We start from the raw sequence: 15,429 nt of genomic DNA, 5'->3' as shown, positions 1-15,429 counted from the left end.
GATCTCCCCTCCTTCACTGCTGGCGAAGCACTAGAAGATTCCGGAGTCCTCTCGATGCAGCTTCTGGATGCGCAGGCCTCTGCTGGGGAGCGCTTTGTATCAAGGATTCTGGAGCCTGCTGATGGAGATGGCATCCTTGTACCACTGGAGAGTGGGAAGGGGGACCCCTGTGTAGGAATGGGAGTAAATAGAATCTTAAAAATAATTCCTGACGTGAGAACTGAGGCACATCTGTTTCAAAGATTAGAATGGCAATATTTTAATAGGCATTTTCTTGTCTATTGGTGCTTTCAACCACCCTGTAAGGAGCTATTTTTCTCATTGTAGATGAAGCGAATCGACACAGAGGGGCATTGAGAGGAGCAGTTGGTGCGAACTCTGGCCACGTCGGCTGCGGTGCCTGCCAGGCTCCGCTCAGAACCCACACGGGCTCGTGCTCTTGTTTGGAAAGGAGATTCCAGCTGAGACTAACCTTAAGGTTCAGATGGAGATGAAGCCCTCTCTGCTCTGCAGTGCCCTACTCAGCCACTGAGGGAGGGCTTGGGCACAGGGTCATGGGGCAGAGGACAGGACACAGGCCACATCCCAGGTCCGTGCCTCGCGGACAGTGTCACGTTGGGCAGAATACGTTACCTGTCCCTTTGTTTCCTCACATGCAGGTAAGTGAATAATTGTGACTTTAGAAGGTTGAAGATTGGATGTGTTTGTGTGTCTATGAGTGTGCACGTGTGTATATGTGCATATATACGTGTTTACATGCGTATGTGCATGCGTTTGTGCATATATATGCATGTGTTCGTGTATGTGTATACATGTGCGTGTATGTGTGTACATCTCTATGTATATGAGCACCTGCATATATGTGTACGTGTTTCTATGTGTGTGTTTGTGAGCATGTGTGTACATTTACATATGTATGTATAAAGCGCCTGGCACCTGGTGAGTATTCAATGGCAGTATCACTATTCATCCTAACAGCTAACAATGAAAATGAGTGCCATCTTTTAAACACCCCCTATCAAAGGGGTTGGATACCATGGGCCTTCATGGAGTTCTACTGTCTCAGAGGAGCAATTTATTAGGTTAAATAACCTTGTTAAGGGTCGAGGAGGCACAAGAGGTATTCCATTGTGGGCATAGGAAAAGCTGCCTCGCTCCATGAGGCATATCTAGACTTAGTAGATATCTAGATCTCAGATGGTTCTGTACCTCAGTTTCCCTAAATAGAAAGTGGATTTAAAAAAAACATATCTTGACATGCTTCAGTGCAAAGCACACCAAAACCCCTTGATTTAAGACGGCGTGTGGGTAGGTGTGAGATGTCAACTTCAATAAATAGTTAATGCCATGCAATATCTCAAGATAATGTCTTCTCAGATTCTCTTCTTTGCCTTATGTTTCCTGTCACCTTTCATTAAGTCAGGAAATCTTAAAAAATCCATTTCAAGGTAAAGGCATAACCAATTCATGTAATATCTCATAATAGCAGTTACATGATATCACTTTCATAAGGAATAACCACTTCGCATGCTGCTATAGTTTCACTGTCAAAATGAAAAGAAAGCAGTAAATTATACGACGGCAGTGCAATGTTGGAAGATCTGTTCTCTCTATATCTCTAAGTCTACACTTAACAAGCAGTTTACCCTGCAGAAGTCCTGCAAAAAAAAAAAAGCTTTCTCTTGTCAAAGGGAATTTAAGATTGTCATTTGTTGAAAAATAATTGTTAGTACATAGGGAACTGGGAGTATTTCTATTTTGGGACAATTTAATGTCATAACAGAAATCTTATCCCCCACAGTACTGTATACTCTTATTTCTGAAATACAAGCTCTCTAAATCTTTTATAGCTTCACATTCAGAGTTGTTGGCCTTAAGAAGCTGGCACCTACACAAGAAAGAACAATGCAACCACCGTTAGAAAGATAATTCCATGTAAAATTCGTCTTTCTCTTCTCTCACACTCTTCCCCCCTCCCCATGCTGAATCAGTAGAGCTGAAACAGAGAAGAACAGAAACAGAACAGAGCCGTGGACAGCAGCCGCTGTGAGCTGGTCAGGAGCCGAGGACCAGAACTCCTACTGAACCAAGTTCTGGGCCAGGAGCAGTGGTTACAAAGCACAGCGGGTCGGGAGGGAGTCTCTGGGCAGAGGCTGATCTTTCCCTCTACCACCAGGACTGGAAGGGTGACACACCATTTTCAGGAATAAGAAATGGCATCCACACAGCTCCAGGTATGGACAAATGGCATTTGTTCTAAGTCCAGGGCTTCAGGTCCTGGGGGAAGCTAGTGTTCTGGCAAGAGCCAGGTGGCCGCTTTGGTGGCTGACAGAGTTGCGTTTGGGTCCTGCCTCCATTACCATGTGCCCCCAGGTAAGTTATATACCCAGCATTTAATGAGCAACTCCCACAGGCCACACACTGGGCAATGACTTCACCAGAGAAGGATCCCATTTCAGCGCGTGGCCCAGTGCCTTGGGCACGGAACTTAGCTATGCTTCCTAGGGCTTGGTTTTCCTGTGGTACAGTGAGATAATCATCTCTCTCAGGAGCTGTTTTGAAGATTTACAAAACCGGTAGTCATTCCTACCTTCCGAGCTCTTAGGGAATAGGAGAAAATACTATCCTTAGGATGGATAGGTACAAACAGAAAAAAGATCCTTTTTGCTTCCTGATAGTTGCCAGAATACAAACACAGGTTTTGTTAACAAAACTGCCTTGACAAGCCTCTGCTAGAAGGTATTGTGTCATCACCTGTGCTGCCCGACATGAGATGGTGACAGTGGGCAGCTTGTAACTGAGGCATGGGAATGAAGGCTGGGATGACCTGAACGGCAAAGGAAAAGTGGACCCAGAGCTGAAAAGGCAAAAAAAAGGGTAACATTTCCTATTCAAATACGATTAGGCCACAAAAAAGAAAAAAAGGGTGTCTTTTGCAGCAACCTGGATGGAACCGGAGGCCATTGAGTTATGTGAGAGAACTCAGACACAGAAAGACAAAGACTGCCTGTTCTCACTAATAAATGGGTGCTAAGTCACATGTACACATGGATGCAGTGTGTGGAGGGACAGACAATGGGGACTCAAAAGGGTGTGGGCTGGGTGATGAGAAATTACTTAACGGGCACAAGGGCCATCACTCCAGTGAGGGACACACTCCCAGCTCTGGCTTCACCACTGTGCAATCCATCAATGGAACAAAATTGCCTCGTACCTCATATCAAATACGTGTATACCCATCTCCCTTTCTAGAGTGGATTTGGTCACCAGTCCCAGTCATCCCATGGATAAGAATTTTCTGCACCGAATCTCGGGGGGGGGGGGGTCCACACTCTTGTGGAGTCAGGACCTTGGAAGGGGAGTCCACAGGATATGATGGCGTCCCCTCTCTGTCTGGGGTAGATGGGGGCTTCCTTTTTGCTCCGCTAGGTAAATAGTATCATCTGTTTTGCAGCGGAGGAAGCAAAAGCTTGACAAAGTCAAATGCCTTACCCAGTCACTGCCCCAAGACCGATCTACTCTCTGAAGTCTGCTCTTCGCCATCACACTCAATGTCTCCCTAGAATGATGACAATTCTGCTATGGAAAAAAGTTGTTTTCCTTCCTCCCAGTCACGGCTCCTTGTCCAGCAGCCACTCTGCACTCACCCATGGCTTGACATCCGACGTCCACAGTTTCTTCTACTTCAGCTGAAATCCGACCCTCAGGCTCAGCAGTAAAATATGGTGGCTCTTCAAACAAGAAAATAAAAAAAAGCCCCTAAGCCAAAGGAGAGTATGTCCGAGACCATATATAACCTAAAATCGTTTGGGCTCCTCTTAAAAACCATTCTTGAAGACTTCATCGTTAGTTAGCATCGTGCAAACTCAGAACTCAGTGAGCACAGGCCAAAGGCAATTTACAGGCTGGGGTTTCAGAAAGCAAATTACTACTCAAGGTGATGGCTACTTTTCAGTTTATGGGCTTGAATCATGGAATATCTTAATTCACATTTTAGAAGGACTACCCCAAGAGGTTCATAAAGGTTTATATTCACAGCACCGTATTTTATGGGCTAGTATGTTTTAATATCTAAAATAACACGAGCTCGTGAAGCTTGTCAAGTGCCTGAGGAAGGCGTGCAGCCTGTATCGGGGAACAGCCTATTAACATATTTTTAAAATTCTTAGCAGTTCTTCTCCAAAATAGAGACTGAATACTTCAGTGCAATACAAAATAATAACTAAGAGAAAAACTATAAGGGTGCGCTCATCTATCTTTAGTGGCAAAGGAAACTCCTAGGCACTTGCAATCTCTAGTCTCTAGATACCCCACTCGCCTGTTCCACAGAAAAAAAACAGTGGTTGTATTAAACAAATTTCCTTGGAGAGCCAATTGCAATATTTTTCCAGTTTATTCAGCAGAAATTCAACAGAGGCATGGCCAAGTTTGTCAAGTATTAAGGTGGTGGTGATTTCATTATCATGATAACAAAAGGCTGTTGTTTTCACTTTCTGTGCGATAATTAATTTCTGGGAACTGTCTTCCAGAGTTGGTTTACTTTCATTATAATTGTGTTGAATGTGCATAAGATAGCTTGGCATGCCTCCTGTACTGACTATCTTTAAAACAAGGTGGGACCTAAAAGATGAAAAAGAGAAATGAAAACTAAGCATTTCAAAGAAACGATTAAGGGGGAAGCCAGCTGAAGGTTTCTGGAAGGAGGCAAAGTGAGGTTTCACTTCTGCAATTACCTGGACCACTCAAGCAGAAAGAATCTGACTGAATTAACCACCCTGGCTGAGGAGATGGCTGCAAATTCATTAGAAGGAAGCAGATTCCTCTACTTAAGTTTTCATGTGTACAGACCAAACCTGAAGAAATACTGCCAGCATTTAATGTCTACCTTTTTCAAGCTCATTTTCATTGCACAACTCATACATCCCCCATTTGATCACATTTCCTCAATCAATAATCATGAAAGCAGTATTATTTGTATTCCAACTACACAGTAGCTGCCTGCTGTCAGGGCCCTTGTGTGCAGCTCCTAACCCGTATTCATCAGGGAAGCTAAGTCAATATCTACCGTCATGATCTGATTAAAAGCATGCAAGGGAAAAAGGAAAAAACATACATTCAGCATCAACATTTGCTTATGATTAATTAGTTTTCCTCTTAGTTGAGCGTTTTCTTTTTAGGAAACCGTTGAGTCCCTTGCAGTTGTGAGAAGTAACACTGTAACACTGAAAGAGCTCATGGACCCTTCACTCGGCTTCCCGCAATGGTTAACATCTTGCAAAAAACGATAGTATAACATCACTACCAGGATACTGCTACTGATACAATCAACCTAGTTTATCCAGCTCTCGCCAGTGTTTCCTGCCCTCAAGTGTGCGTGTGAAAAGAGGGCACATGCACGTCCCATGCAACATTACTACGTGTATAGGTCCACATGTCCATCAGCACAAGAGTGTTGCCTTCCATGACCAGAAGCACCCCAAGCCCCCACCCCTCGCAACCACTAATCCGTTCTGTTTCTGTAGGTTTGTCATTTCAAGAACGTTACAGAAAGGAGCTCATCCGGTGTAACCTTTGCAACTATTTTTTTCACTCTTCATGGTTCCCTTGAGATTCACCTATGACGACCTGTGCTTTGATGATACAAAATCCATATATATGAATGATCAGCACCTAGGGGCCCAGGGTGCCCTCCCCGAGGTACTGATTACCGCTGTCCCCTGGTACAGTCCCCCGAGGCTTCCCTCGAGTGCCAGGAAGGGACCTCGCTGGGGTCAGGGAGAAGGGCACTCAGTGACCCGAAGCTGGCTTAGCTGAGCAAGTGCATGGCTCTGGGGACCTCCAGGCCCAGACAGTGCTGCTCCTCTCCAACTGGTGACCTCTCCACCCCAGCCACTGACCACCTGTGCGTGGCACACAGCATGCCACCTGGTGAGAAAACTCACGTCACTCCACTCTCTCCATAGTACTGTGGCCTGGGTGAGGTCTGGGGGGCAGCCTGCCACTGCCTGCAGGAGCCAATGTGCTGGGCAGTTTTAATAACTCAGTGCTAGGCACGGGTGGAAAACATCTGGCTGTTGATTGCGGATGCTCTTAAGCTTGTTCTGGAAAGCCTTCCAGGTAGCTGTGCCTGGGGAGCAGGTGCAGAGCTGCCCATGCCCTGCGTGGCCTCTGAGCTTCCCTTAGTACTTCCGAACCGTGTAAAGGTACGAGTTCTCTCCCTGCCAACCTTTCCTAGTATTCTAACCCAGCGGCTGCTCAGATGAGTTTCTCCCCATTGCCAGCTACGTTTTTACACATAATCTGCTCTAAGGGAAAGCAGCTGAGGAAACGCCAAGCCTATGGACTGAAAAGCCCGTGAGTTAAACACTGCGGAAAACCCATTGTAAATGAGTCATCCTGTGCATACTCTCTCAACCACTTACTCTTCAGAGCAAGAGGATGGGGGCATGTCTTAGCCAATCAGCGGCAACTCTGTCTAGAAAGGGTACTCTGCCAACATGGGTCCACCCTGGACTTCTGAAAATTGATCCTGATGCAGCCAACAAAACGGGATGGAAACAAACACTTCTCCCTCTTTTGAAGCAATATGAAGACATCAGGGAAAGGTTCTCATGCCCTGTGTGAAGTCACGGTGTTAGGAACAGGCCAGCACATGGCCTTCCACATGGCCCAGAGCCCATGGCAGCTGCCTCCAGGGGCAGCACAAGCTTCTAGCTCCCCAGTCTCAGGAGAGGAGGTGGGAAGACCTCCCAGACTGCCCCCAAACCAAGGGCCTCTGTCAAACGACCTCGCTCTCCAAAAGCCAGTGTGACAAAAGTGCAGGCTCGGGCCGATGGCGGCAGCCGCGGTGGAGAACTCCCCGCCCCGCGCCCAACACCATGCATTTGTCCTGCTCTCCCATCCCCGATGCTGCTGGGTTTTGGCTTCTGACTTGCAAAGCTGCTTCTGTGTAGGGATCACTGCGAGACCCAAAGATGTTCCCTGCGCTGCCTCCCTGTTCCTTCCAGGTCACCCCTGTCAGGGAGCAGCATGTCCCATGCATGCCCTTGGCTGGCCTGCACTGCACGCTCGTCCACCAAGGTGGGCAGAACGGCTGCCAGAGGGGTCCACACCCACACCCCTGGAACCTATGAATATCCTGTCTTACTTGACAAGAGGGACTCTGCAGGTGGGATTAGGTATCTGATCCCTAGGTGTCTGGAGAGAAAAAAAAAAAGGAGTAGGGTATCTGGATACCACTGTTATCAATAGTAACAGGAACTTTAATAGTTAACTATGATTCATGTGTTTTAGAAAAGAAACAAATGACTCAGAATTTTGGCAGAAAACTAGAAGCCATAATGAATCAAACAAATTCAGAATTGAAAAACAAATATCTGAAATACAAAATGCATATACATGGCTTGAGTTGGAAGAAACATTATAGTAGAAAACATTTTAACTGAAGCAGAAAAAAAAGATAGTATGTACAGAAAATATTCGCGTAATTGAAGTTCCAGAAGAAACAGAGGAATTGGGACATAAGCAATATTTTAAGGCAATATCACCAAGAATTTCCCCAAACTGACAATAGATATTAAAAGAGAGATTTAAGACATTCTACAAAGCAGACAATTTAAGAAAAACTCCACCTGGTACATTATAATAAGTCTGCAGAAAAACAGGGCAAGGAAAGATTTTAAAAGCAGCAGAAACAAAGAAATATTTTCAAAAGAGAAAATATTAATATAAGGCTAACAGTGTCTCAATATACACAAAGGAGGTAAACAGAAAACAGAACGGCGTCCTTGAAATGTTGGGAAAGTGAAACAAGCTAAGAGACAAAAAAAACAGAAATAAGAAATTAATTAATCACAAAGAAAAAGCAATAACCTCTAATTTATCAGTAGTTACATTCTAAATAAATGGTAAAACTGATTAGGTGAAAATAAAACAACTCTTTTATACTTACAAGAAACAAACATTAAGTAGGGATACATAGAATAGTTGAAAGTCAAAGGTTAGAAAAAGATATTCTTTGTAAAGACCAAACAAAAGAAAAAAAGTATAACTTTAAAATCATAAGTCAAAGTTGACATTAATGCAAGATACATTGCTAAAAAGAAAAAAAATCAGTAACAGCCCTCAAAGAGTGATACAATCCTAAATTTGTAAGCTATAACAAATATATTCTCAAAATGTGTAACACAGAAATTGACCGAACTGCAAACCAAAATAGGAACATTCAACATTATAAAGGGTTTAACTTACCTAAAACTGATGCTCCAGTCAGACAAAACAATCAACAGAAATGTCAATCTGAACAACTTGATTACAAACTTGGCATACAGAAAGCCCTACAACCAATACAGAATATAATTTGTTGCAAGTGCATGTGGGACCCTTACCAAAATTGACTATACTTATATAAAAAATGCCAATTTCTGACAAAGGACTAGGATCTATGCTACAATATATAAAAAAAGCTCTTGATATTTAAAAGGAAGAAAAGAGGAACCTCTCATTAAAAAGGAGATATAGATGGAAAATAAACATGTGAGACAATGTTTTAAATCATCAGCGATCAGTTAAATGCACATAGCTATTAGAGAAACGTAAAAAAAAATGCTAACACCAAATGCCTGTTGAGAATACAGAGAATCTGGGGTGCTCACACATTGCTGGTGGGAATATAAAATGGTACAACCAGCCTGGGGAATAATTTGGTAGATTCTTTAAAAAGTAAGCATGTGATTTATACAATGCAGCCATTGCACTCTTGGGCTTTTATCTCAAACAAATGAAGATTTACGTTCACACAAAAACCTGCACAGACGTGTCCGTAGCAGCTTTAAGTGTCCTCTGCCAAAAAATAGTATCAGCCCAAATATTCTTAATCGGGTGAATGCTTAAGCAAGCTGTGGTATAGCCACAACATGACATACTTAGCAATAAAAAGGAATAAACTATTGGTATAAACAAGAACTGGGGTAAATCTCCAGGGAATTAAGTGAAAAAAAATCGAATCCCAAAATGTTAAACACTATGATTTCTTTTGTATGACATTTTTTAATGAAAAACTTAAGAGATGGAGACAGATTAGTTTATGCCAGGGATCAGGAACAGTGGAGGGGGCATTGCAAAGGGGTCAGTGTGATTTTAAAGGCACAGCACCAGAGAATTCTGAGGGGATGGAGCTGCCCTGGATTGACTATGGTGGATTCAGGAGCTAAGACATGTGACATAGTTACAGAGAGCTATGTGCACACATGTACACGCAAAATACAAATAAAACAGGGAAAGTTTTAACAAGGCTGGTAGACTGTATCAGTCAATGACCTGGTTGTTACAGTTTTGCAAAATGTTACCACCAGGGGGAACCAGGTGAATAATACATGTGATCTCGTTGTATTCTTTTGTACTACCTACTGCATGTGTATCTACAATTACCCCAATAAAAATTTCAAGAATTTAAAAATATTAACCATCCCCTACTTGTATTTACACACAATGGTAATTCTATGTAGAAACTGAAGTAAATGAAACACTACTACAAACAATACCACCAATATATTTCACTAACATAATATTGAACAAAATAGTTTTATCTTTTTAAAACCTTTTTATAAGTGAAATCATCTTATGTATACTAACAGTTTGGCAAGATGGGAGAACAGGATTGTGACTGGGAAAAGATACAAGAAGGTTTTGGGGTGCTGGTAATTCTGTTAAGAGTTCATCTGTGTGGCGGTTCACCTTGGAAAAATACGTAGAGCTAGACATTCCTGATCTGTGCACTTTTTAGTTTGCTACACTTCAATAAATGTGCTTACAGGAAAGAAAATATATCAAACAAACAAAACAAGCAAAAAAGAACAATCTTGCCAACAAAAACAAATCTTCAGAAAGAAATACATATGCCGGGTGTGAGGTGATACCTCCTTGAGGTTCTAACTTGCATTTCCCTGATGATTTGTGACATTCAGCATTTTTTCATATACCTGTTGGCCACGCATATATCTTTGAGAAATGTCGATTCAGGTCTTTTGCCCATTTTTAAAAAGCACAATTGTTTGTTTTCTTGCTATTGAGATGTTTGAGCTGCCTATGTATTTTGAATATTAACCCCTTTTAAGATATTGAAACAGAAGTAAACGGAAAGATATCCCATGTCCATGCACTAGAAGAATATTGTTAAAATATCTTTATCAGCAGAATCTACAGAATCAATGCAATCCGTCTTAAGTTACAGGAAGGACAGCATTAGATTACAACAGGCATTCTTAGTAGAAATAGAAAAGACCGGCCTAAAATTCATATGGAAATGCAAAATACCTGACAAAAGAATCTGGAATAAAAAGAAACGCTGGAAGCATCACACCACCTGATTTCAAAATACACTACAAATCTATAGTACGCATGGTACTATCAAAACAGCATGGTACTATCAATAAAAGGGGCGGGGGAGAGACAGAGACGAACAAATGACAAGAGAAACACAACAAAGAAATCAGAGATAAATTCATGCATTTATTAACCCATTTTTAACAAAGGCACCAGGAACACACATTTGGGAAGGACAATCTTTTCAATAAACTGTGGTAGGAAAACCCAACACCCACATGTACAAGAATCCATCTAGGCCGTTATCTTACCATATACAAACATCTACTCAAAATAAAGACTTAAATGTAGGACCTGAAACTATGACACTACTAGAGAACATTGGATAAATGCTTCATGAAACTGGAGAGACCAAGGAATTTTCAAATAGACATCAAAAGCACAAGAAACAAAAGCAAAGATGTAATTACATTAAACATAAAAGCTTCTGCAAAGCAGAGGAAGCAATCGGTAGAATGAACACACAGGCCGAGCGCGGTGGTTCACGCCTGTACACACAGCACTATGGAAGGCTGAGGCACGCCGATCACGAGTCCAGGAGATCGAGACCACCCTGGCTAACACAGTGAAACCCCGTCTCTACTAAAAATACAAAAAATTGGCTGGGCGTGATGGCCGGCGCCTGTAGTCTCAGCTACTCAGGAGGCCGAGGCAGGAAAATGGCATGAACCCAGGAGGCAGAGCTTGCAGTGAGCCAAGATCGTGCCACTGCACTCCAACCTGGGCGACAGAGCAAAACTCTGTCTAAAAAACTTTAAAATTTTTTTAAAAATGAAGAAACAACCCAGAGAATGGAAGCAAGTACTTGCAAACTATGCATCAGGCAAGAGGTTCATACAGAAACTATATAAAGAACCCAAACTACTCAAAAGCACAAATACAAATGATGTTATTAAAAAAATCTACCCAAAACCTTTGTCCCCCACCATTATTTCCCTACCTTCTTTTCCCGACCTCCTTTGGCCGGCCGCCTCCCTCTCGCCACCCTTTTTCTTCCGCCATCTGCCCCCAAACTTCATTTTTTCCTCACCATCATTTCACAAAGCCGCCTCTACTGTCCTGCTTAACACTCTTTTCCCCATCCATCTACCCAAACCCTTTCCCCACTGTTTCTTCCCACCGTCTTTTCCCCTTATCCCTGGCTACCCTTCCGCCCCCCCGCCCCGCTCTCATCACCCTCTTTTGCTCTTTCATCTAAGCAAAAACATTTTCCCCATCTTTTCCCAAAACCTTCTCCCCATCCCTGCTGCTCACCACCCTCTTTTCCCCTCCTCATCTACCCAGAAACTGTTTTCTTCATTGTCTTTGCCCCCGTTTCTCCTTGCCATTTTCTTCCGCTTCTCCATCCACCCAAACATTTGCCCCCGTCTTTTCACAAAGCCTTCGCCCCACTCCTGCTGACCTCCCTCTTTCCCCTATCTACCCCCCAAAACTTTCCCCATCTTTTTCAGTCTCCCTCCTTGACCACTCGTGCTCCTTTCCCCATCCTGCTTGCCACCCTCTTTTTTGCCCTTCCATCTACCTCAAACTATTTTTCCGTCGTTTTCCCAACCCTCTAACCCTGCTCCCTGTCGCCACCCTCTTTCCCCCCTCCATGTATTGAAACACTTTTTACCCACTGTCTTTTCTTTCTCCACCGTCTTTCTTTTCTGCCACTGTCTTTTCACAAAACCTTGTCTTCCTCCTGCTGGCTACCCTCTTTTTCCTTCTCCCACTTGCTGCCCTCTTTTGCTCCTCTACCCAAAAACTGCCCCCCCCCCGTATTTTCTCCCCACCGTCTTTTCACAAAACCTTCTCTCCCTACTGCTTGCCCCCGTTTTCCCCCATCACCACCCTCTCTTCCCTCCTCCCACTTGCAACCCTCTTTTTCCCCTCCATCCACCCTGAAACTTTTCACCCACCGTCTTTCTGCAAAACTTTCCTTTCCTCCCGCTCCACCCTGTTTTCCCGCCTCCATCTACCCCAAAATTTTTTTCCCCGCCATCTTTTCGTGACGCCTTCTCCCGCTAAGCTATCCTTTTTTCCCTTTGGCACTAACTACCCTCTTTACTCCCCTCCATCTAGCCCAAAACTGTTTTCCTTCTCCTACCTCCAGCCGCGCTGTCTCCATCGCTGTCAACAACCGCAGCGAGGCGAGCCGCATTCCCACGGCTCTAGCCTCCAGCACACAGCCAGTGACTCCGGACTTCTACTCCTCCACGCCCCACCAGACAGGAAGATGGCGGAACCTGGAAAAGCATCATTCGTCTTCAGCATCATTTATATGCTGCAGTTAGGCCCACGGAGGTTCCTGGACTGCATGTTTTGATTGGATGAGAAAAAAGCACCAGGCTTACTCTGATTGGACTTTATTATCATATTCTGATTGGATGAGAACAAGTCTTAACACAACCAATCACAGCATGAAAATAAAGTCCAATCAGAGTAGGCCTAGAGGTTTTTCTCTCGTCCAATCAGAACATGTATTCCAGGAACCTCATTTGCATAACCTCGGTATATAAAACATGCTGAGTTCGCTTCACCTCATTTCAGGTTCTTCTGTGTGGAGCGGAGGAGCTGCTCTGCGCCTGCCTTAGAGCACTGGGGGAGGTCGCCACCTTTCGCCTGCTGGAGGCCGGAGGGTGGATGGAGCCTGGAGCCCTGGAGCCTGGGACACTACCTCGCTGCGGTTGGTGGTGGCGACAGAGCAGTAGGAGGGCGGCCGGCATCGGGAGCTTCTCCTGCTGGGCTGGAGGACTAGGAGAAGGAAGAGGCACCACCACATGCTGGAGGCTGGAGCCTGTGCCACCACAGCGAGGCGAGCCTTGCTGTGGTTGGTACTTTTAATGTGCTGTTGCATTCTGTTTGTGAGTATTTCAGTTTGTTGAGAATTTTTTGCATCTTTATTCATCAAGAATATTGACCTGTACTTTTCTTGTGTTACAAAGGCTTTGGTTTTGATATCACAGAAATACTAGCTTCGTTTAATGAGTTTGGAAATGTGGTTTTTCTTCAGTAATTTGGAAGAGTATATAAATAACTGGTATTTTTAAAAAATGTTTAGTGGCATTATATTAACAAAGCCATCTCTTCCTGAGCTGCTTTGCTGAGAGGTTTTTAATCAGTTTATTGCTGATTCAATCTTATTCATTATTGATTTCTTTAAGTTTTCTATTTCTTCATGATTCAGTCATGGTAGGGTGTACATTTCCAGAAATTTATCATTTCTTCTTGGCCTTCCAATTTATTGTCAAATAATTGTTTATGGTAATCCCTTATGATCATTTGCATTTTATGGCATGAGTTCTTCTTTTATTTCTGATTTTATTTGAGTCTTCTCTATTTTTTCTTGGTTAGTCTAGCTAAGATTCGCCAATATTATTTTGTATTTCATCGTTTTTTTTCTATTGTTTTCCTATTCTGTATTTGATTTATTTAATTTCTGTTCTAATCTCTATTATTTAATTCCTCTGGTAAATTTGGGCTTAATTTGTTCCTTTTTTCTTCCTTGAAGTTTAAAGTAAGGTGGGTTTGTTTTTGGACATTTTTCTTGTTTAGAGTAGATGTTTATTGCTATACTACCTCAATACCACTTTAGCTGCATCCATAACTTTTGTTATTTTGTGTTTTTGGTCTTTTTTTATATGTAGATACATTCTAATTTCCCTCGATATCTTTTTGACATAATGGTTGTTCAAGAGTACATTGATTTCCACGTATTTGTGAATTTTCTAGTTTTGCTTGTTATTGATTTTAATGGAGTATTTTTCCATTTGTGTCATCTCTGGTTTCTTTGAGCAGTGTTTTGTAGTTCTCCTTGTAGAAATATTTCATCTCCCTAGTTAGCTTTATTCCTAGGTATTTTATTCCTAGGTATTTTTATTCCTAGGTATTTTTGTAAGAATGCTTAACATGAGATATATCCTCTCATTTTTTAACTGTTTACAGCACAGTACTGTCAGCTATAGGCACAGCAGATCAGTAGAACTTTTGGTTCTGCATAAATAAAACTTCATGTCATTGAACATCAACCTTTTGTTTTCTTCTCTCCCTAGTTTAAGGAAACCACTGTCCTACTCTCTATGAATCTGACTATTTTAGATACCTCATTAAGTGGAATCATGAAGTATTCATTCTTCTGTAACTGGTTTATTTCACTTGGGATAACGTCCTTTAGGTTCATCTATGTTGTTCAAAATGGCATAATTTCCTTTGTTTTTAAGGCTAAATATCAAATGTATTATATCACATGTTCTTTATTAGGTAATTCATTGATGGCATTTAGATTGTTTCTGCCTTTTGACTGTTGTAAATAATGCTGCAGTGAATATGGAAGTGCTAAGCCTCTGGAGATTATGATTTCAATGCTTTTGGATATATACTCAGAAGTGGATTGCTGGATCACATAATATTTGTAAGTTTTTGAGATATCTCCATACAATTTTCTTTAGTGATTGCACCATTTTACCTTTCTACCAACAGTGTACAAAGTTTCCAATTTCCTCACATCCTTGCCAATACTTGTTACTTGTGTGTATGTATGTGTGTGCATGTATGTTTTAGTAACCTCGAAAGCTAAAAGTGCCATCTCATTGAGGTTTTGATCTCTACTTCTCTGATGATTGATGTTGAGCATTTTATCATATGTCTTTTTTAGAAAAATATCTATTCAAGACCTTTACCCATTTTTAAATCATGTTATTTGTTTTTTTGGGGGGTTGAGTTGTTGGAGTTTTTTATACATTTTGGATTTCCATGGCTTATCAGATACATGGCTTGAAAGTATTTTCTCCCATTCTGTAGGTTGTCTTTTCATCTTGTGGATTGCCTCTTTTGCTGTGCAGAAGCTTTTTAGTTTGATGTAGTCCCACTGGCCTAATTTTGCTTTTGTTACTTTTGCTTTTGGTGTCACATCAAATAAATCATTGTGAGGTTCAATGTCATGAAGATTTGCTGCTATGTTTTCTTCCAGGAGTTTTACAGTTACAGGTCTTATGTTTAGATATTTCATCCATTGTGAGATAATTTTTGTGTATCGCTTAAGATAAATGTCTAATATCATTCTTT

The 15,429-nt window shown here is 42.2% G+C and overlaps 2 long non-coding RNA genes across 3 annotated transcripts in view; one reads left to right on the top strand and one right to left on the bottom strand.

Moving 5' to 3' along the window:
• Positions 1 to 6: 6 nt before the first annotated feature.
• On the bottom strand, positions 7 to 12,606 carry LOC131381636 (uncharacterized). Its single transcript, XR_009210514.1, has 3 exons — positions 12,473 to 12,606; positions 3,648 to 3,731; positions 7 to 167 (listed from the first exon to the last, which is right to left on the bottom strand). It is a non-coding gene; the product is annotated as an uncharacterized LOC131381636 (long non-coding RNA).
• Positions 12,607 to 12,935: 329 nt separating this feature from the next.
• LOC131381633 (uncharacterized) overlaps positions 12,936 to 15,429 on the top strand; it is a 44,357-nt gene continuing 41,863 nt past the window's right edge. For both annotated transcript variants that reach the window (XR_009210513.1, XR_009210511.1), the window contains exon 1: positions 12,936 to 13,229. This is a non-coding gene — a long non-coding RNA (uncharacterized LOC131381633). The remainder of the gene's footprint in view (positions 13,230 to 15,429) is intronic.

Source organism: Hylobates moloch, unplaced genomic scaffold (assembly GCF_009828535.3).
Source record: "Hylobates moloch isolate HMO894 unplaced genomic scaffold, HMol_V3 SCAFFOLD_2, whole genome shotgun sequence".
Classification (NCBI taxonomy): Eukaryota; Metazoa; Chordata; class Mammalia; order Primates; family Hylobatidae; genus Hylobates; species Hylobates moloch.
This window is presented reverse-complemented; position numbering and strand designations above follow the sequence as displayed.